The sequence below is a fragment of the Amblyomma americanum genome, chromosome 7 (assembly GCF_052857255.1).
Source record: "Amblyomma americanum isolate KBUSLIRL-KWMA chromosome 7, ASM5285725v1, whole genome shotgun sequence".
Lineage (NCBI taxonomy): Eukaryota > Metazoa > Arthropoda > Arachnida > Ixodida > Ixodidae > Amblyomma > Amblyomma americanum.
Genome location: NC_135503.1, coordinates 173,199,467 through 173,221,868, shown reverse-complemented (window position 1 = coordinate 173,221,868; position 22,402 = coordinate 173,199,467).

Below are 22,402 nucleotides of genomic sequence, written 5' to 3'. Positions count from 1 at the left end.
GTCTTCGACCTGTCAAAAGGTCACGTTATATATATTGACTTGAAGTATAGTATTCCCAACAGTGCTTCTCTTCGTGCTGTCATAACAGCCACGACATAGTTATTGATTTGAAGCATAGTATTCCAAACTGCACTTGTTTTGGTCCTGTCAAAAGGCCATGTTGTAAATATTGATTTGAAGTATAGTATTCCAAACTGCAATTGTCTTCGTCCTGTCAAAAGGTCACGTTATAAATATTGACTTGGAGTATAGTATTCCCAACAGCGCTTCTCTTCGCGCTGTCAAAACAGCCACGGCATACATATTGATTTGAAGCATAGTATTCTAAACTGCACTTGTTTTTGTCCTGTCAAAAGGCCATGTTGAAAATATTGATTTGAAGTATAGTTTTCGAAACTGCACTTGTCTTCGTCCTGTCAAAAGATCACGTTTTAATTATTGACTTGAAGTATAGTATTCCCAACAGTGCTTCTCTTCGTGCTGTGATAACAGCCACGACATAGTTATTGATTTGAAGTATAGTATTCCAAACTGCACTTGTTTTCGTCCTATGAAAAGGCCATGTTGTTAGTATTGACTTGAAGTATTGTATTCCCAACAGCGCTTCTCTTCGTGCTGTCAAAACAGCCTCGGCGTAAATATTGATTTGAAGTATAGTATTCCAAACTGCACTTGTCTTCGTCCTGTCAAAAAATCACGTTATAAATATTGCCGCGAATATTTGCAGTGTTTATTCGTTTTTCAAATCTGCCGCGACACCACCTTATCGCTTTGTTTGCGACGCAAGACGCGACTAGATTTATCTCGATTGATCGCAGCCAGGCAAAGCTGATTCTACGTTGTTCCGGAATGTTCTAGTAACTTTGCGCCCTTTATCTCGAATGTTCGCTATCAGCTTTAAATTGAGCACGGCCGACAGCGGCGGGCATTCTGTTCGACGACCGCCGAGCACGCTTGTCGCTTCGCCGCCGCCGAGTGATTCAGTCCATTTTGGGTGCAAGTCAGCCCAGTAAACAATTTTCTTTTAGAAGACCCTTTCGTCCGTCTTCATCGGTGCTTCGACTGCCGTCACCACTACGTGACAATATTGACTTGAAGTATAGTATTCCCAACAGCGCTTCTCTTCGTGCTGTCATAACAGCCACGACATAGTTATTGATTTGAAGTATAGTATTCCAAACTGCACTTGTTTTCGTCCTGTCAAAAGGACATGTTGTAAATATTGATTTGAAGTATAGTATTCCAAACAGCACTTGTCTTCGTAATGTCAAAAGGTCACGTTATAAATATTGACTAGAAGTATAGTATTCCCAAGAGCGCTTCTCTTCGTGCTGTCAAAACAGCCACGGCATAAATATTGATTTGAAGTATAGTATTCCAAACTGCACTTGTCTTCGTCCTGTCAAAAGATCACGTTATAATTATTGACTTGAAGTATAGTATTCCCAACTGTGCTTCTCTTCGTGCTGTGATAACAGCCACGACATAGTTATTGATTTGAAGTATAGTATTCCAAACTGCACTTGTTTTCGTCCTATGAAAAGGCCATGTTGTTAGTATTGACTTGAAGTATTGTATTCCCAACAGCGCTTCTCTTCGTGCTGTCAAAAGAGCCTCGGCGTAAATATTGATTTGAAGTATAGTATTCCAAACTGCACTTGTCTTCGTCCTGTCAAAAGATCAATTTATAAATATTGACTTGAAGTATAGTATTCCCAACAGCGCTTCTCTTCTTGCTGTCATAACAGCCACGACATAGTTATTGATTTGAAGTATACTATTCCAAACTGCACTTGTTTTCGTCCTGTCGAAAGGACATGTTGTAAATATTGATTTGAAGTATAGTATTCCAAACAGCACTTGTCTTCGTAATGTCAAAAGGTCACGTTATAAATATTGACTAGAAGTATAGTATTCCCAAGAGCGCTTCTCTTCGTGCTGTCAAAACAGCCACGGCATAAATATTGATTTGAAGTATAGTATTCCAAACTGCACTTGTCTTCGTCCTGTCAAAAGGTCACGTTAATAATATTGACTTGAAGTATAGTATTCCCAACAGCGCTTCTCTTCATGCTGTCAAAACAGCCACGGCGTAAATATTGATTTGAAGTATAGTATTCCAAACTGCACTTGTCTTCGTCCTGTCAAAAGATCACGTTATAAATATTGACTTGAAGTATAGTATTCCCAACAGCGCTTCTCTTCGTGCTGTCATAACAGCCACGACATAGTTATTGATTTGAAGTATAGTATTCTAAACTGCACTTGTTTTCGTCCTGTCAAAAGGCCATGTTGTAAATATTGATTTGAAGTGTAGTATTCCAAACTGCAATTGTCTTCGTCCTGTCAAAAGGTCACGTTATAAATATTGACTTGAAGTATAGTATTCCCAACAGCGCTTCTCTTCGCGCTGTCAAAACAGCCACGGCGTAAATATTGATTTGAAGTATAGTATTCCAAACTGCACTTGTCTTCGCCCTGTCAAAAAGCATGTTGTAAATATTGACATGAAGTATAGTAGTCCCAGCAGCGCTTCTCTTCGTGCTGTCAAAAGAGCCACGGCATAAATATTGCTTTGAAGTATAGTATTCCAAACTGCACTTGTCTTCGTCCTGTCAAAAGGTCACGTTATAAATATTGACTTAAAGTATAGTATTCCCAACAGCGCTTCTCTTCGTGCTGTCATAACAGCCACGACATAGTTATTGATTTGAAGTATACTATTCCAAACTGCACTTGTTTTCGTCCTGTGAAAAGGCCATGTTGTTAATATTGACTTGAAGTATTGTATTTCCAACAGCGCTTCTCTTCCTGCTGTCAAAACAGCCTCGGCGTAAATATTAATTTGAAGTATAGTATTCCAAACTGCACTTGTCTTCGTCCTGTCAAAAGATCACGTTATAAATATTGACTTGAAGTATAGTATTTCCAACAAGCGCTTGTCTTCGTGCTGTCATAACAGCCATGACATAGTTATTGATTTGAAGTATAGTATTCCAAACTGCACTTGTTTTCGTCCTGTCAAAAGATCACGTTATAAATATTGACTTGAAGTATAGTACTCCCAACAGCGCTTCTCTTCGTGCTGTCATAACAGCCACGACATAGTTATTGATTTGAAGTATAGTATTCCAAACTGCACTTGTTTTCGTCCTGTCAAAAGGCCATGTTGTAAATATTGATTTGTAGTATAATATTCCAAACTGCAATTGTCTTCGTCCTGTCAAAAGGTCACGTTATAAATATTGACTTGAAGTATAGTATTCCCAACAGCGCTTCTCTTCGCGCTGTCAAAACAGCCACGGCGTAAATATTGATTTGAAGTATAGTATTCCAAACTGCACTTGTCTTCGCCCTGTCAAAAAGCCATGTTGTAAATATTGACATGAAGTATAGTAGTCCCAGCAGCGCTTCTCTTCGTGCTGTCAAAAGAGCCATGGCATAAATATTGCTTTGAAGTATAGTATTCCGAACTGCACTTGTCTTCGTCCTGTCAAAAGCTCACGTTATAAATATTGACTTAAAGTATAGTATTCCCAACACCGCTTCTCTTCATGCTGTGAAAACAGCCACGGCATAAATATTGATTTGAAGTATAGTATTGCAAACTGCAGTTGTCTTCGTCCTGTCAAAAGGCCATGTTGTAAATATTGACTTGAAGTATAGTATACCCAACAGCGCTTCTCTCCGTGCTGTCAAAACAGCCATGGCGTAAATATTGATTTGAAGTATAGTATTCCAGACTGCACTTGTCGTCGACCTGTCAAAAGGTCACGTTATATATATTGACTTGAAGTATAGTATTCCCAACAGTGCTTCTCTTCGTGCTGTCATAACAGCCACGACATAGTTATTGATTTGAAGCTTAGTATTCCAAACTGCACTTGTTTTCGTCCTATGAAAAGGCCATGTTGTTAGTATTGATTTGAAGTATTGTATTCCCAACAGCGCTTCTCTTCGTGCTGTCAAAACAGCCTCGGCGTAAATATTGATTTGAAGTATAGTATTCCAAACTGCACTTGTCTTCGTCCTGTCAAAAGATCACGTTATAAATATTGACTTGAAGTATAGTATTCCCAACAGCGCTTCTCTTCGTGCTGTCATAATAGCCACGACATAGTTATTGATTTGAAGTATAGTATTCCAAACTGCACTTGTTTTCGTCCTGTCAAAAGGCCATGTTGTAAATATTGATTTGAAGTATAGTATTCCAAACTGCAATTGTCTTCGTCCTGTCAAAAGGTCACGTTATAAATATTGACTTGGAGTATAGTATTCCCAACAGCGCTTCTCTTCGCGCTGTCAAAACAGCCACGGCATACATATTGATTTGAAGCATAGTATTCTAAACTGCACTTGTTTTTGTCCTGTCAAAAGGCCATGTTGAAAATATTGATTTGAAGTATAGTATTCCAAACTGCACTTGTCTTCGTCCTGTCAAAAGATCACGTTTTAATTATTGACTTGAAGTATAGTATTCCCAACAGTGCTTCTCTTCGTGCTGTGATAACAGCCAGGACATAGTTATTGATTTGAAGTATAGTATTCCAAACTGCACTTGTTTTCGTCCTATGAAAAGGCCATGTTGTTAGTATTGACTTGAAGTATTGTATTCCCAACAGCGCTTCTCTTCGTGCTGTCAAAACAGCCTCGGCGTAAATATTGATTTGAAGTATAGTATTCCAAACTGCACTTGTCTTCGTCCTGTCAAAAAATCACGTTATAAATATTGCCGCGAATATTTGCAGTGTTTATTCGTTTTTCAAATCTGCCGCGACACCACCTTATCGCTTTGTTTGCGACGCAAGACGCGACTAGATTTATCTCGATTGATCGCAGCCAGGCAAAGCTGATTCTACGTTGTTCCGGAATGTTCTAGTAACTTTGCGCCCTTTATCTCGAATGTTCGCTATCAGCTTTAAATTGAGCACGGCCGACAGCGGCGGGCATTCTGTTCGACGACCGCCGAGCACGCTTGTCGCTTCGCCGCCGCCGAGTGATTCAGTCCATTTTGGGTGCAAGTCAGCCCAGTAAACAATTTTCTTTTAGAAGACCCTTTCGTCCGTCTTCATCGGTGCTTCGACTGCCGTCACCACTACGTGACAATATTGACTTGAAGTATAGTATTCCCAACAGCGCTTCTCTTCGTGCTGTCATAACAGCCACGACATAGTTATTGATTTGAAGTATAGTATTCCAAACTGCACTTGTTTTCGTCCTGTCAAAAGGACATGTTGTAAATATTGATTTGAAGTATAGTATTCCAGACTGCACTTGTCTTCGACCTGTCAAAAGGTCACGTTATATATATTGACTTGAAGTATAGTATTCCCAACAGTGCTTCTCTTCGTGCTGTCATAACAGCCACGACATAGTTATTGATTTGAAGCATAGTATTCCAAACTGCACTTGTTTTCGTCCTGTGAAAAGGCCATGTTGTTAGTATTGACTTGAAGTATTGTATTCCCAACAGCGCTTCTCTTCGTGCTGTCCAAACAGCCTCGGCATAAATATTGATTTGAAGTATAGTATTCCAAACTGCACTTGTCTTCGTCCTGTCAAAAGATCACGTTATAAATATTGACTTGAAGTATAGTATTCCCAACAGCGCTTCTCTTCGTACTGTCATAACAGCCACGACATAGTTATTGATTTGAAGTATAGTATTCCAAACTGCACTTGTTTTGGTCCTGTCAAAAGGACATGTTGTATATATTGATTTGAAGTATTGTATTCCAAACAGCCCTTGTCTTCGTCCTGTCAAAAGGTCACGTTATAAATATTGATTTGAAGTATAGTATTCCCAACAGCTCTTCTCTTCGCGCTGTCAAAACGGCCATGGCGTAAATATTGATTTGAAGTATAGTATTCCAAACTGCACTTGTCTTCGACCTGTCAAAAGGTCACGTTATAAATATTGACTAGAAGTATAGTATTGCCAAGAGCGCTTCTCTTCGTGCTGTCAAAACAGCCACGGCATAAATATTGATTTGAAGTATAGTATTCCAAACTGCACTTGTCTTCGTCCTGTCAAAAGGTCACGTTATAAATATTGACTTGGAGTTTAGTATTACCAACAGCGCTTCTCTTCGTGCTGTCAAAACAGCCACGGCATAAATATTGATTTGAAGCATAGTATTCCAAACTGCACTTGTTTTTGTCCTGTCAAAAGGCCATGTTGAAAATATTGATTTGAAGTATAGTATTCCAAACTGCACTTGTCTTCGTCCTGTCAAATGATCACGTTATAAATATTGACTTGAAGTATAGTATTCCCAACAGCGCTTCTCTTCGTGCTGTCATAACAGCCACGACATAGTTATTGATTTGAAGTATAGTATTCCAAACTGCACTTGTTTTCGTCCTGTGAAAAGGCCATGTTGTTAATATTGACTTGAAGTATTGTATTCCCAACAGCGCTTCTTTTCCTGCTGTCAAAACAGCCTCGGCGTAAATATTGATTTGAAGTATAGTATTCCAAACTGCACTTGTCTTCGTCCTGTCAAAAGATCACGTTATAAATATTGACTTGAAGTATAGTATTCCCAACAGCGCTTCTCTTCGTGCTGTCATAACAGCCATGACATAGTTATTGATTGGAAGTATAGTATTCCAAACTGCACTTGTTTTCGTCCTGTCAAAAGGACATGTTGTAAATATTGATTTGAAGTGTAGTATTCCCAACAGCACTTGTCTTCGTCCTGTCAAAAGGTCACGTTATAAATATTGATTTCAAGTATAGTATTCCCAACAGCTCTTCTCTTCGCGCTGTCAAAACGGCCATGGCGTAAATATTGATTTGAAGTATAGTATTCCAAACTGCACTTGTCTTCGACCTGTCAAAAGGTCACGTTAAAAATATTGACTTGAAGTTTAGTATTACCAACAGCGCTTCTCTTCGTGCTGTCAAAACAGCCACGGCATAAATATTGATTTGAAGTATAGTATTCCAAACTGCACTTGTCTTCGTCCTGATAAAAGGTCACGTTATAAATATTGACTTGAAGTATAGTATTCCCAACAGCGCTTCTCTTCGTGCTGTCAAAACAGCCACGGCGTAAATATTGATTTGAAGTATAGTATTCTAATCTGCACTTGTCTTCGTCCTGTAAAAAGCCATGTTGTAAATATTGACTTGAAGTATAATATTCCCAACAGCGCTTCTCTTCGTCCTCTCAAAAGGCTGTGTTTTAAATATTGATTTGAAGTATATTATTCCAAACTGCACTTGTCTTCGTCCTGTCAAAAGATCACGCTATAAATATTGACTTGAAGTATAGTATTCCCAACAGCGCTTCTCTTCGTGCTGTCAAAACAGCCACGGCATAAATATTGATTTGAAGTATAGTATTCCAAACTGCACTTGTCCTCGTCCTGTCAAAAGGTCACGTTATAAATATTGATTTGAAGTATAGTATTCCCAACAGCTCTTCTCTTCGCGCTGTCAAAACGGCCACGGCGTAAATATTGATTTGAAGTATAGTATTCCAAACTGCACTTGTCTTCGACCTGTCAAAAGGTCACGTTATAAATATTGACTTGAAGTATAGTATTCCCAACAGCGCTTCTCTTCGTGCTGTCAAAACAGCCACGGCGTAAATATTGATTTGATGTATAGTATTCCAATCTGCACTTGTCTTCGTGCTGTCAAAAGGCCATGTTGTACATATTGACTTGAAGTATAGTATTCCCTACAGCGCTTCTCTTCCTGCTGTCAAAACAGCCTCGGCGTAAATATTGATTTGAAGTATAGTATTCCAAACTGCACTTGTCTTCGTCCTGTCAAAAGATCACGTTATAAATATTGACTTGAAGTATAGTATTCCCAACAGCGCTTCTCTTCGTGCTATCATAACAGCCACGACATAGTTATTGATTTGAAGTATAGTATTCCAAACTGCACTTGTTTTCGTCCTGTCAAAAGGCCATGTTGTAAATATTGATTTGAAGTATATTATTCCAAACTGCAATTGTCTTCGTCCTGTCAAAAGGTCACGTTATAAATATTGACTTGGAGTATAGTATTCCCAACAGCGCTTCTCTTCGCGCTGTCAAAACAGCCACGGCATACCTATTGATTTGAAGCATAGTGTTCTAAACTGCACTTGTTTTTGTCCTGTCAAAAGGCCATGTTGAAAATATTGATTTGAAGTATAGTATTCCAAACTGCACTTGTCTTCCTCCTGTCAAAAGATCACGTTATAATTATTGACTTGAAGTAGAGTATTCCCAACAGTGCTTCTCTTCGTGCTGTGATAACAGCCACGACATAGTTATTGATTTGAAGTATAGTATTCCAAACTGCACTTGCCTTCGTCTCATGAAAAGGCCATGTTGTTAGTATTGACTTGAAGTATTGTATTCCCAACAGCGCTTCTCTTCTTGCTGTCATAACAGCCACGACATAGTTATTGATTTGAAGTATAGTATTCCAAACTGCACTTGTTTTCGTCCTGTCAAAAGGACATGTTGTAAATATTGATTTGAAGTATAGTATTCCAAACAGCACTTGTCTTCGTAATGTCAAAAGGTCACGTTATAAATATTGACTAGAAGTATAGTATTCCCAAGAGCGCTTCTCTTCGTGCTGTCAAAACAGCCACGGCGTAAATATATATTTGAAGTATAGTATTCCAAACTGCACTTGTCTTCGTCCTGTCAAAAGATCACGTTATAAATATTGACTTGAAGTATAGTATTCCAATCTGCACTTGTCTTCGTCCTGGAAAGAGGCCATGTTGTAAATATTGACTTGAAGTATAATATTCCCAACAGCGCTTCTCTTCGTGCTGTCAAAACAGCCATGGCATAAATATTGATTTGAAGTATATTATTCCAAACTGCTCTTGTTTTCGTCCTGCCAAAAGGCCATATTGTAAATATTGATTTGAAGTATAGTATTCCAAACTGCAATTGTCTTCGTCCTGTCAAAAGGTCACGTTATAAATATTGACTTGAAGTTTAGTATTGCCAACAGCGCTTCTCTTCGTGCTGTCAAAACAGCCACGGCATAAATATTGATTTCAAGTATAGTATTCCAAACTGCACTTGTCTTCGTCCTGTCAAAAGATCACGTTGTAAATATTGAGTTGAAGTATAGTATTCGCAACAGCGCTTCTCTTCGTGCTGTCAAAACAGCCACGGCATAAATATTGATTTGAAGTATAGTATTCCAAACTGCACTTGTCCTCGTCCTGTCAAAAGGTCACGTTATAAATATTGACTTGAAATATAGTATCCCCAACAGCGCTTAACTTCGTGCTGTCAAAACAGCCACGGCTTAAATATTGATTTGAAGTATAGTATTCCAAACTGCACTTGTCTTCGTCCTGTAAAAAGGTCACGTTATAAATATTGATTTGAAGTATAGTATTCCCAACAGCTCTTCTCTTCGCGCTGTCAAAACGGCCACGGCGTAAATATTGATTTGAAGTATAATATTCCAAACTGCACTTGTCTTTGTCCTGTCAAAAGGCCATGTTGTAAATATTGACTTGAAGTATAGTATTCCCAACAGCGCTTCTCTTCGTGCTGTCAAAACAGCCATGGCGTAAGTATTGATTTGAAGTATAGTATTCAAAACTGCACTTGTCTTCGTCCTGTCAAAAGGTCAGGTTATAAATATTGACTTGAAGTATAGTATTCCCAACCGCGCTTCTCTTCGTGCTGTCAAAACAGCCACGGCATAAATATTGATTTGAAGTATAGTATTCCAAACTGCACTTGTCTTCGTCCTGTCAAAAGATCACGTTATAAATATTAACTTGAAGTATAGTATTCCCAACAGCGCTTCTCTTCGTGCTGTCAAAACAGTCACGGCATAAATATTGACTTGTAGCATAGTATTCTAAACCGCACTTGTTTTTGTCCTGTCAAAAAGCCCTGTTGAAAATATTGATTTGAAGTATAGTATTCCAAACTGCACTTGTCTTCGCCCTGTCAAAAGATCACGTTATAAATATTGACTTGAAGTATAGTATTCCCAACAGTGCTTCTCTTCGTGCTATCATAACAGCAACGACATAGTTATTGATTTGAAGTATAGTATTCCAAACTGCACTTGTTTTCGTCCTGTGAAAAGGCTATGTTGTTAGTATTGACTTGAAGTCTTGTATTCCCAACAGCGCTTCTCTTCGTGCTGTCAAAACAGCCATGGCGTAAGTATTGATTTGAAGTATAGTATTCAAAACTGCACTTGTCTTCGTCCTGTCAAAAGATCACGTTATAAATATTAACTTGAAGTATAGTATTCCCAACAGCGCTTCTCTTCGTGCTGTCATAACAGCCACGACATAGTTATTGATTTGAAGTATAGTATTCCAAACTGCACTTGTTTTCGTCCTGTGAAAAGGCTATGTTGTTAGTATTGACTTAAGTATTGTATTCCCAACAGCGCTTCTCTTCGTGCTGTCAAAACAGCCTCGGCGTAAATATTGATTTGAAGTATAGTATTCTAAACTGCACTTGTTTTCGTCCTGTCAAAAGGACATGTTGTAAATATTGACTTGAAGTATAGTATTCCCAACAGCGCTTCTCTTCGTGCTGTCAAAACAGCCATGGCGTAAGTATTGATTTGAACTATAGTATTCAAAACTGCACTTGTCTTCGTCCTGTCAAAAGGTCAGGTTATAAATATTGACTTGAAGTATAGTATTCCCAACAGCGCTTCTCTTCGTGCTGTCAAAACAGCCACGGCATAAATATTGATTTGAAGTATAGTATTCCAAACTGCACTTGTCTTCGTCCTGTCAAAAGATCACGTTATAAATATTAACTTGAAGTATAGTATTCCCAACAGCGCTTCTCTTCGTGCTGTCAAAACAGTCACTGCATTAATATTGACTTCTAGCATAGTATTCTAAACTGCACTTGTTTTTGTCCTGTCAAAAAGCCCTGTTGAAAATATTGATTTGAAGTATAGTATTCCAAACTGCACTTGTCTTCGTCCTGTCAAAAGATCACGTTATAAATATTGACTTGAAGTATAGTATTCCCAACAGTGCTTCTCTTCGTGCTGTCATAACAGCCACGACATAGTTATTGATTTGAAGTATAGTATTCCAAACTGCACTTGTTTTCGTCCTGTGAAAAGGCTATGTTGTTAGTATTGATTTGAAGTATTGTATTCCCAACAGCGCTTCTCTTCGTGCTGTCAAAACAGCCTCGGCGTAAATATTGATTTCAAGTATAGTATTCTAAACTGCACTTGTTTTCGTCCTGTCAAAAGGACATGTTGTAAATATTGATTTGAAGTATAGTATTCCAAACAGCACTTGTCTTCGTCCTGTCAAAAGGTCACGTTATAAATATTGATTTGAAGTATAGTATTCCCAACAGCTCTTCTCTTCGCGCTGTCAAAACGGCCATGGCGTAAATATTGATTTGAAGTATAGTATTCCAGACTGCACTTTTTTTCGACCTGTCAAAAGGACACGTTTTAAATATTGACTAGAAGTATGGTATTCGCAACAGCGTTTCTCTTCGTGCTGTCATTACAGCCATGGCATAATTATTGATTTGAAGTATAGAATTCAAAACTGCACTTGTCTTCGTCCTGTCAAAAGGTCACGTTATAAATATTGACTTGAAGTTTAGTATTACCAACAGCGCTTCTCTTCGTGCTGTCAAAACAGCCACGGCATAAATATTGATTTGAAGTATAGTATTCTAAACTGCACTTGTCTTCGTCCTGTCAAAAGATCACGTTATAAATATTGACTTGAAGTATAGTATTCGCAACAGCGCTTCTCTTCGTGCTGTCAAAACAGCCACGGCATAAATATTGATTTGAAGTATAGTATTCCAAACTGCACTTGTCCTCGTCCTGTCAAAAGGTCACGTTATAAATATTGACTTGAAATATAGTATCCCCAACAGCGCTTAACTTCGTGCTGTCAAAACAGCCACGGCATAAATATTGATTTTTAAGTATAGTATTCCAAACTGCACTTGTCTTCGTCCTGTAAAAAGGTCACGTTATAAATATTGATTTCAAGTATAGTATTCCCAACAGCTCTTCTCTTCGCGCTGTCAAAACGGCCACGGCGTAAATATTGATTTGAAGTATAATATTCCAAACTGCACTTGTCTTCGTCCTGTCAAAAGGCCATGTTGTAAATATTGACTTGAAGTATAGTATTCCCAACAGCGCTTCTCTTCGTGCTGTCAAAACAGCCATGGCGTAAGTATTGATTTGAAGTATAGTATTCAAAACTGCACTTGTCTTTGTCCTGTCAAAAGGTCAGGTTATAAATATTGACTTGAAGTATAGTATTCCCAACAGCGCTTCTCTTCGTGCTGTCAAAACAGCCACGGCATAAATATTGATTTGAAGTATAGTATTCCAAACTGCACTTGTCTTCGTCCTGTCAAAAGATCACGTTATAAATATTAACTTGAAGTATAGTATTCCCAATAGCGCTTCTCTTCGTGCTGTCAAAACAGTCACGGCATAAATATTGACTTGTAGCATAGTATTCTAAACCGCACTTGTTTTTGTCCTGTCAAAAAGCCCTGTTGAAAATATTGATTTGAAGTATAGTATTCCAAACTGCACTTGTCTTCGTCCTGTCAAAAGATCACGTTATAAATATTGACTTGAAGTATAGTATTCCCAATAGCGCTTCTCTTCGTGCTGTCAAAACAGTCACGGCATAAATATTGACTTGTAGCATAGTATTCTAAACCGCACTTGTTTTTGTCCTGTCAAAAAGCCCTGTTGAAAATATTGATTTGAAGTATAGTATTCCAAACTGCACTTGTCTTCGTCCTGTCAAAAGATCACGTTATAAATATTGACTTGAAGTATAGTATTCCCAACAGTGCTTCTCTTCGTGCTGTCATAACAGCCACGACATTGTTATTGATTTGAAGTATAGTATTCCAAACTGCACTTGTTTTCGTCCTGTGAAAAGGCTATGTTGTTAGTATTGACTTGAAGTCTTGTATTCCCAACAGCGCTTCTCTTCGTGCTGTCAAAACAGCCATGGCGTAAGTATTGATTTGAAGTATAGTATTCAAAACTGCACTTGTCTTCGTCCTGTCAAAAGGTCAGGTTATAAATATTGACTTGAAGTATAGTATTCCCAACAGCGCTTCTCTTCGTGCTGTCAAAACAGCCACGGCATAAATATTGATTTGAAGTATAGTATTCCAAGCTGCACTTGTCTTCGTCCTGTCAAAAGATCACGTTATAAATATTAACTTGAAGTATAGTATTCCCAACAGCGCTTCTCTTCGTGCTGTCATAACAGCCACGACATAGTTATTGATTTGAAGTATAGTATTCCAAACTGCACTTGTTTTCGTCCTGTCAAAAGGACATGTTCTAAATATTGATTTGAAGTATAGTATTCCAAACAGCACTTGTCTTCGTCCTGTCAAAAGGTCACGTTATAAATATTGATTTGAAGTATAGTATTCCCAACAGCTCTTCTCTTCGCGCTGTCAAAACGGCCATGGCGTAAATATTGATTTGAAGTATAGTATTCCAAACTGCACTTGTCTTCGTCCTGTCAAAAGATCACGTTATAAATATTGACTTGAAGTATAGTATTCCCAACAGCGCTTCTCTTCGTGCTGTCATAACAGCCATGACATAGTTATTGATTTGAAGTATAGTATTCCAAACTGCACTTGTTTTCGTCCTGTCAAAAGGACATGTTGTAAATATTGATTTGAAGTATAGTATTTCAAACAGCACTTGTCTTCGTCCTGTCAAAAGGTCACGTTATAAATATTGACTTGAAGTATAGTATTCCCAACCGCGCTTCTCTTCGTGCTGTCAAAACAGCCACGGCATAAATATTGATTTGAAGTATAGTATTCCAAACTGCACTTGTCTTCGTCCTGTCAAAAGATCACGTTATAAATATTAACTTGAAGTATAGTATTCCCAACAGCGCTTCTCTTCGTGCTGTCAAAACAGTCACGGCATAAATATTGACTTGTAGCATAGTATTCTAAACCGCACTTGTTTTTGTCCTGTCAAAAAGCCCTGTTGAAAATATTGATTTGAAGTATAGTATTCCAAACTGCACTTGTCTTCGTCCTGTCAAAAGATCACGTTATAAATATTGACTTGAAGTATAGTATTCCCAACAGTGCTTCTCTTCGTGCTATCATAACAGCAACGACATAGTTATTGATTTGAAGTATAGTATTCCAAACTGCACTTGTTTTCGTCCTGTGAAAAGGCTATGTTGTTAGTATTGACTTGAAGTCTTGTATTCCCAACAGCGCTTCTCTTCGTGCTGTCAAAACAGCCATGGCGTAAGTATTGATTTGAAGTATAGTATTCAAAACTGCACTTGTCTTCGTCCTGTCAAAAGATCACGTTATAAATATTAACTTGAAGTATAGTATTCCCAACAGCGCTTCTCTTCGTGCTGTCATAACAGCCACGACATAGTTATTGATTTGAAGTATAGTATTCCAAACTGCACTTGTTTTCGTCCTGTGAAAAGGCTATGTTGTTAGTATTGACTTGAAGTATTGTATTCCCAACAGCGCTTCTCTTCGTGCTGTCAAAACAGCCTCGGCGTAAATATTGATTTGAAGTATAGTATTCTAAACTGCACTTGTTTTCGTCCTGTCAAAAGGACATGTTGTAAATATTGACTTGAAGTATAGTATTCCCAACAGCGCTTCTCTTCGTGCTGTCAAAACAGCCATGGCGTAAGTATTGATTTGAACTATAGTATTCAAAACTGCACTTGTCTTCGTCCTGTCAAAAGGTCAGGTTATAAATATTGACTTGAAGTATAGTATTCCCAACAGCGCTTCTCTTCGTGCTGTCAAAACAGCCACGGCATAAATATTGATTTGAAGTATAGTATTCCAAACTGCACTTGTCTTCGTCCTGTCAAAAGATCACGTTATAAATATTAACTTAAAGTATAGTATTCCCAACAGCGCTTCTCTTCGTGCTGTCAAAACAGTCACTGCATTAATATTGACTTCTAGCATAGTATTCTAAACTGCACTTGTTTTTGTCCTGTCAAAAAGCCCTGTTGAAAATATTGATTTGAAGTATAGTATTCCAAACTGCACTTGTCTTCGTCCTGTCAAAAGATCACGTTATAAATATTGACTTGAAGTATAGTATTCCCAACAGTGCTTCTCTTCGTGCTGTCATAACAGCCACGACATAGTTATTGATTTGAAGTATAGTATTCCAAACTGCACTTGTTTTCGTCCTGTGAAAAGGCTATGTTGTTAGTATTGATTTGAAGTATTGTATTCCCAACAGCGCTTCTCTTCGTGCTGTCAAAACAGCCTCGGCGTAAATATTGATTTGAAGTATAGTATTCTAAACTGCACTTGTTTTCGTCCTGTCAAAAGGACATGTTGTAAATATTGATTTGAAGTATAGTATTCCAAACAGCACTTGTCTTCGTCCTGTCAAAAGGTCACGTTATAAATATTGATTTGAAGTATAGTATTCCCAACAGCTCTTCTCTTCGCGCTGTCAAAACGGCCATGGCGTAAATATTGATTTGAAGTATAGTATTCCAGACTGCACTTTTTTTCGACCTGTCAAAAGGACACGTTTTAAATATTGACTAGAAGTATGGTATTCGCAACAGCGTTTCTCTTCGTGCTGTCATTACAGCCATGGCATAATTATTGATTTGAAGTATAGAATTCAAAACTGCACTTGTCTTCGTCCTGTCAAAAGGTCACGTTATAAATATTGACTTGAAGTTTAGTATTACCAACAGCGCTTCTCTTCGTGCTGTCAAAACAGCCACGGCATAAATATTGATTTGAAGTATAGTATTCTAAACTGCACTTGTCTTCGTCCTGTCAAAAGATCACGTTATAAATATTGACTTGAAGTATAGTATTCGCAACAGCGCTTCTCTTCGTGCTGTCAAAACAGCCACGGCATAAATATTGATTTGAAGTATAGTATTCCAAACTGCACTTGTCCTCGTCCTGTCAAAAGGTCACGTTATAAATATTGACTTGAAATATAGTATCCCCAACAGCGCTTAACTTCGTGCTGTCAAAACAGCCACGGCATAAATATTGATTTTTAAGTATAGTATTCCAAACTGCACTTGTCTTCGTCCTGTAAAAAGGTCACGTTATAAATATTGATTTCAAGTATAGTATTCCCAACAGCTCTTCTCTTCGCGCTGTCAAAACGGCCACGGCGTAAATATTGATTTGAAGTATAATATTCCAAACTGCACTTGTCTTCGTCCTGTCAAAAGGCCATGTTGTAAATATTGACTTGAAGTATAGTATTCCCAACAGCGCTTCTCTTCGTGCTGTCAAAACAGCCATGGCGTAAGTATTGATTTGAAGTATAGTATTCAAAACTGCACTTGTCTTTGTCCTGTCAAAAGGTCAGGTTATAAATATTGACTTGAAGTATAGTATTCCCAACAGCGCTTCTCTTCGTGCTGTCAAAACAGCCACGGCATAAATATTGATTTGAAGTATAGTATTCCAAACTGCACTTGTCTTCGTCCTGTCAAAAGATCACGTTATAAATATTAACTTGAAGTATAGTATTCCCAATAGCGCTTCTCTTCGTGCTGTCAAAACAGTCACGGCATAAATATTGACTTGTAGCATAGTATTCTAAACCGCACTTGTTTTTGTCCTGTCAAAAAGCCCTGTTGAAAATATTGATTTGAAGTATAGTATTCCAAACTGCACTTGTCTTCGTCCTGTCAAAAGATCACGTTATAAATATTGACTTGAAGTATAGTATTCCCAATAGCGCTTCTCTTCGTGCTGTCAAAACAGTCACGGCATAAATATTGACTTGTAGCATAGTATTCTAAACCGCACTTGTTTTTGTCCTGTCAAAAAGCCCTGTTGAAAATATTGATTTGAAGTATAGTATTCCAAACTGCACTTGTCTTCGTCCTGTCAAAAGATCACGTTATAAATATTGACTTGAAGTATAGTATTCCCAACAGTGCTTCTCTTCGTGCTGTCATAACAGCCACGACATTGTTATTGATTTGAAGTATAGTATTCCAAACTGCACTTGTTTTCGTCCTGTGAAAAGGCTATGTTGTTAGTATTGACTTGAAGTCTTGTATTCCCAACAGCGCTTCTCTTCGTGCTGTCAAAACAGCCATGGCGTAAGTATTGATTTGAAGTATAGTATTCAAAACTGCACTTGTCTTCGTCCTGTCAAAAGGTCAGGTTATAAATATTGACTTGAAGTATAGTATTCCCAACAGCGCTTCTCTTCGTGCTGTCAAAACAGCCACGGCATAAATATTGATTTGAAGTATAGTATTCCAAGCTGCACTTGTCTTCGTCCTGTCAAAAGATCACGTTATAAATATTAACTTGAAGTATAGTATTCCCAACAGCGCTTCTCTTCGTGCTGTCATAACAGCCACGACATAGTTATTGATTTGAAGTATAGTATTCCAAACTGCACTTGTTTTCGTCCTGTCAAAAGGACATGTTCTAAATATTGATTTGAAGTATAGTATTCCAAACAGCACTTGTCTTCGTCCTGTCAAAAGGTCACGTTATAAATATTGATTTGAAGTATAGTATTCCCAACAGCTCTTCTCTTCGCGCTGTCAAAACGGCCATGGCGTAAATATTGATTTGAAGTATAGTATTCCAAACTGCACTTGTCTTCGTCCTGTCAAAAGATCACGTTATAAATATTGACTTGAAGTATAGTATTCCCAACAGCGCTTCTCTTCGTGCTGTCATAACAGCCATGACATAGTTATTGATTTGAAGTATAGTATTCCAAACTGCACTTGTTTTCGTCCTGTCAAAAGGACATGTTGTAAATATTGATTTGAAGTATAGTATTTCAAACAGCACTTGTCTTCGTCCTGTCAAAAGGTCACGTTATAAATATTGACTTGAAGTATAGTATTCCCAACCGCGCTTCTCTTCGTGCTGTCAAAACAGCCACGGCATAAATATTGATTTGAAGTATAGTATTCCAAACTGCACTTGTCTTCGTCCTGTCAAAAGATCACGTTATAAATATTAACTTGAAGTATAGTATTCCCAACAGCGCTTCTCTTCGTGCTGTCAAAACAGTCACGGCATAAATATTGACTTGTAGCATAGTATTCTAAACCGCACTTGTTTTTGTCCTGTCAAAAAGCCCTGTTGAAAATATTGATTTGAAGTATAGTATTCCAAACTGCACTTGTCTTCGTCCTGTCAAAAGATCACGTTATAAATATTGACTTGAAGTATAGTATTCCCAACAGTGCTTCTCTTCGTGCTATCATAACAGCAACGACATAGTTATTGATTTGAAGTATAGTATTCCAAACTGCACTTGTTTTCGTCCTGTGAAAAGGCTATGTTGTTAGTATTGACTTGAAGTATTGTATTCCCAACAGCGCTTCTCTTCGTGCTGTCAAAACAGCCTCGGCGTAAATATTGATTTGAAGTATAGTATTCTAAACTGCACTTGTTTTCGTCCTGTCAAAAGGACATGTTGTAAATATTGACTTGAAGTATAGTATTCCCAACAGCGCTTCTCTTCGTGCTGTCAAAACAGCCATGGCGTAAGTATTGATTTGAACTATAGTATTCAAAACTGCACTTGTCTTCGTCCTGTCAAAAGGTCAGGTTATAAATATTGACTTGAAGTATAGTATTCCCAACAGCGCTTCTCTTCGTGCTGTCAAAACAGCCACGGCATAAATATTGATTTGAAGTATAGTATTCCAAACTGCACTTGTCTTCGTCCTGTCAAAAGATCACGTTATAAATATTAACTTGAAGTATAGTATTCCCAACAGCGCTTCTCTTCGTGCTGTCAAAACAGTCACTGCATTAATATTGACTTCTAGCATAGTATTCTAAACTGCACTTGTTTTTGTCCTGTCAAAAAGCCCTGTTGAAAATATTGATTTGAAGTATAGTATTCCAAACTGCACTTGTCTTCGTCCTGTCAAAAGATCACGTTATAAATATTGACTTGAAGTATAGTATTCCCAACAGTGCTTCTCTTCGTGCTGTCATAACAGCCACGACATAGTTATTGATTTGAAGTATAGTATTCCAAACTGCACTTGTTTTCGTCCTGTGAAAAGGCTATGTTGTTAGTATTGATTTGAAGTATTGTATTCCCAACAGCGCTTCTATCGTGCTGTCAAAACAGCCTCGGCGTAAATATTGATTTGAAGTATAGTATTCTAAACTGCACTTGTTTTCGTCCTGTCAAAAGGACATGTTGTAAATATTGATTTGAAGTATAGTATTCCAAACAGCACTTGTCTTCGTCCTGTCAAAAGGTCACGTTATAAATATTGATTTGAAGTATAGTATTCCCAACAGCTCTTCTCTTCGCGCTGTCAAAACGGCCATGGCGTAAATATTGATTTGAAGTATAGTATTCCAGACTGCACTTTTTTTCGACCTGTCAAAAGGACACGTTATAAATATTGACTAGAAGTATGGTATTACCAACAGCGCTTCTCTTCGTGCTGTCAAAACAGCCACGGCATAAATATTGATTTGAAGTATAGTATTCTAAACTGCACTTGTCTTCGTCCTGTCAAAAGATCACGTTATAAATATTGACTTGAAGTATAGTATTCGCAACAGCGCTTCTCTTCGTGCTGTCAAAACAGCCACGGCATAAATATTGATTTGAAGTATAGTATTCCAAACTGCACTTGTCCTCGTCCTGTCAAAAGGTCACGTTATAAATATTGACTTGAAATATAGTATCCCCAACAGCGCTTAACTTCGTGCTGTCAAAACAGCCACGGCATAAATATTGATTTTTAAGTATAGTATTCCAAACTGCACTTGTCTTCGTCCTGTAAAAAGGTCACGTTATAAATATTGATTTCAAGTATAGTATTCCCAACAGCTCTTCTCTTCGCGCTGTCAAAACGGCCACGGCGTAAATATTGATTTGAAGTATAATATTCCAAACTGCACTTGTCTTCGTCCTGTCAAAAGGCCATGTTGTAAATATTGACTTGAAGTATAGTATTCCCAACAGCGCTTCTCTTCGTGCTGTCAAAACAGCCATGGCGTAAGTATTGATTTGAAGTATAGTATTCAAAACTGCACTTGTCTTCGTCCTGTCAAAAGGTCAGGTTATAAATATTGACTTGAAGTATAGTATTCCCAACAGCGCTTCTCTTCGTGCTGTCAAAACAGCCACGGCATAAATATTGATTTGAAGTATAGTATTCCAAACTGCACTTGTCTTCGTCCTGTCAAAAGATCACGTTATAAATATTAACTTGAAGTATAGTATTCCCAATAGCGCTTCTCTTCGTGCTGTCAAAACAGTCACGGCATAAATATTGACTTGTAGCATAGTATTCTAAACCGCACTTGTTTTTGTCCTGTCAAAAAGCCCTGTTGAAAATATTGATTTGAAGTATAGTATTCCAAACTGCACTTGTCTTCGTCCTGTCAAAAGATCACGTTATAAATATTGACTTGAAGTATAGTATTCCCAATAGCGCTTCTCTTCGTGCTGTCAAAACAGTCACGGCATAAATATTGACTTGTAGCATAGTATTCTAAACCGCACTTGTTTTTGTCCTGTCAAAAAGCCCTGTTGAAAATATTGATTTGAAGTATAGTATTCCAAACTGCACTTGTCTTCGTCCTGTCAAAAGATCACGTTATAAATATTGACTTGAAGTATAGTATTCCCAACAGTGCTTCTCTTCGTGCTGTCATAACAGCCACGACATAGTTATTGATTTGAAGTATAGTATTCCAAACTGCACTTGTTTTCGTCCTGTGAAAAGGCTATGTTGTTAGTATTGACTTGAAGTCTTGTATTCCCAACAGCGCTTCTCTTCGTGCTGTCAAAACAGCCATGGCGCAAGTATTGATTTCAAGTATAGTATTCAAAACTGCACTTGTCTTCGTCCTGTCAAAAGGTCAGGTTATAAATATTGACTTGAAGTATAGTATTCCCAACAGCGCTTCTCTTCGTGCTGTCAAAACAGCCACGGCATAAATATTGATTTGAAGTATAGTATTCCAAGCTGCACTTGTCTTCGTCCTGTCAAAAGATCACGTTATAAATATTAACTTGAAGTATAGTATTCCCAACAGCGCTTCTCTTCGTGCTGTCATAACAGCCACGACATAGTTATTGATTTGAAGTATAGTATTCCAAACTGCACTTGTTTTCGTCCTGTCAAAAGGACATGTTGTAAATATTGATTTGAAGTATAGTATTCCAAACAGCACTTGTCTTCGTCCTGTCAAAAGGTCACGTTATAAATATTGATTTGAAGTATAGTATTCCCAACAGCTCTTCTCTTCGCGCTGTCAAAACGGCCATGGCGTAAATATTGATTTGAAGTATAGTATTCCAAACTGCACTTGTCTTCGTCCTGTCAAAAGATCACGTTATAAATATTGACTTGAAGTATAGTATTCCCAACAGCGCTTCTCTTCGTGCTGTCATAACAGCCATGACATAGTTATTGATTTGAAGTATAGTATTCCAAACTGCACTTGTTTTCGTCCTGTCAAAAGGACATGTTGTAAATATTGATTTGAAGTATAGTATTTCAAACAGCACTTGTCTTCGTCCTGTCAAAAGGTCACGTTATAAATATTGACTAGAAGTATAGTATTCCCAAGAGCGCTTCTCTTCGTGCTGTCAAAACAGCCACGGCATAAATATTGATTTGAAGTATAGTATTCCAAACTGCACTTGTCTTCGTCCTGTCAAAAGGTCACGTTATAAATATTGACTTGAAGTTTAGTATTACCAACAGCGCTTCTCTTCGTGCTGTCAAAACAGCCACGGCATAAATATTGATTTGAAGTATAGTATTCCAAACTGCACTTGTCTTCGTCCTGTCAAATGATCACGTTATAAATATTGACTTGAAGTATAGTATTCCCAAGAGCGCTTCTCTTCGTGCTGTCAAAACAGCCACGGCGTAAATATTGATTTGAAGTATAGTATTCTAATCTGCACTTGTCTTCGTCCTGTAAAAAGCCATGTTGTATATATTGACTTGAAGTATAATATTCCCAACAGCGCTTCTCTTCGTCCTCTCAAAAGGCTATGTTTTAAATATTGATTTGAAGTATATTATTCCAAACTGCACTTGTCTTCGTCCTGTCAAAAGATCACGTTATAAAAATTGACTTGAAGTATAGTATTCCCAACAGCGCTTCTCTTCGTGCTGTCAAAACAGCCACGGCATAAATATTGATTTGAAGTATAGTATTCCAAACTGCACTTTTCCTCGTCCTGTCAAAAGGTCACGTTATAAATATTGACTTGGAGTATAGTATTCCCAACAGCGCTTCTCTTCGCGCTGTCAAAACAGCCGCGGCATACATATTGATTTGAAGCATAGTATTCTAAACTGCACTTGTTTTTGTCCTGTCAAAAGGCCATGTTGAAAATATTGATTTGAAGTATAGTATTCCAAACTGCACT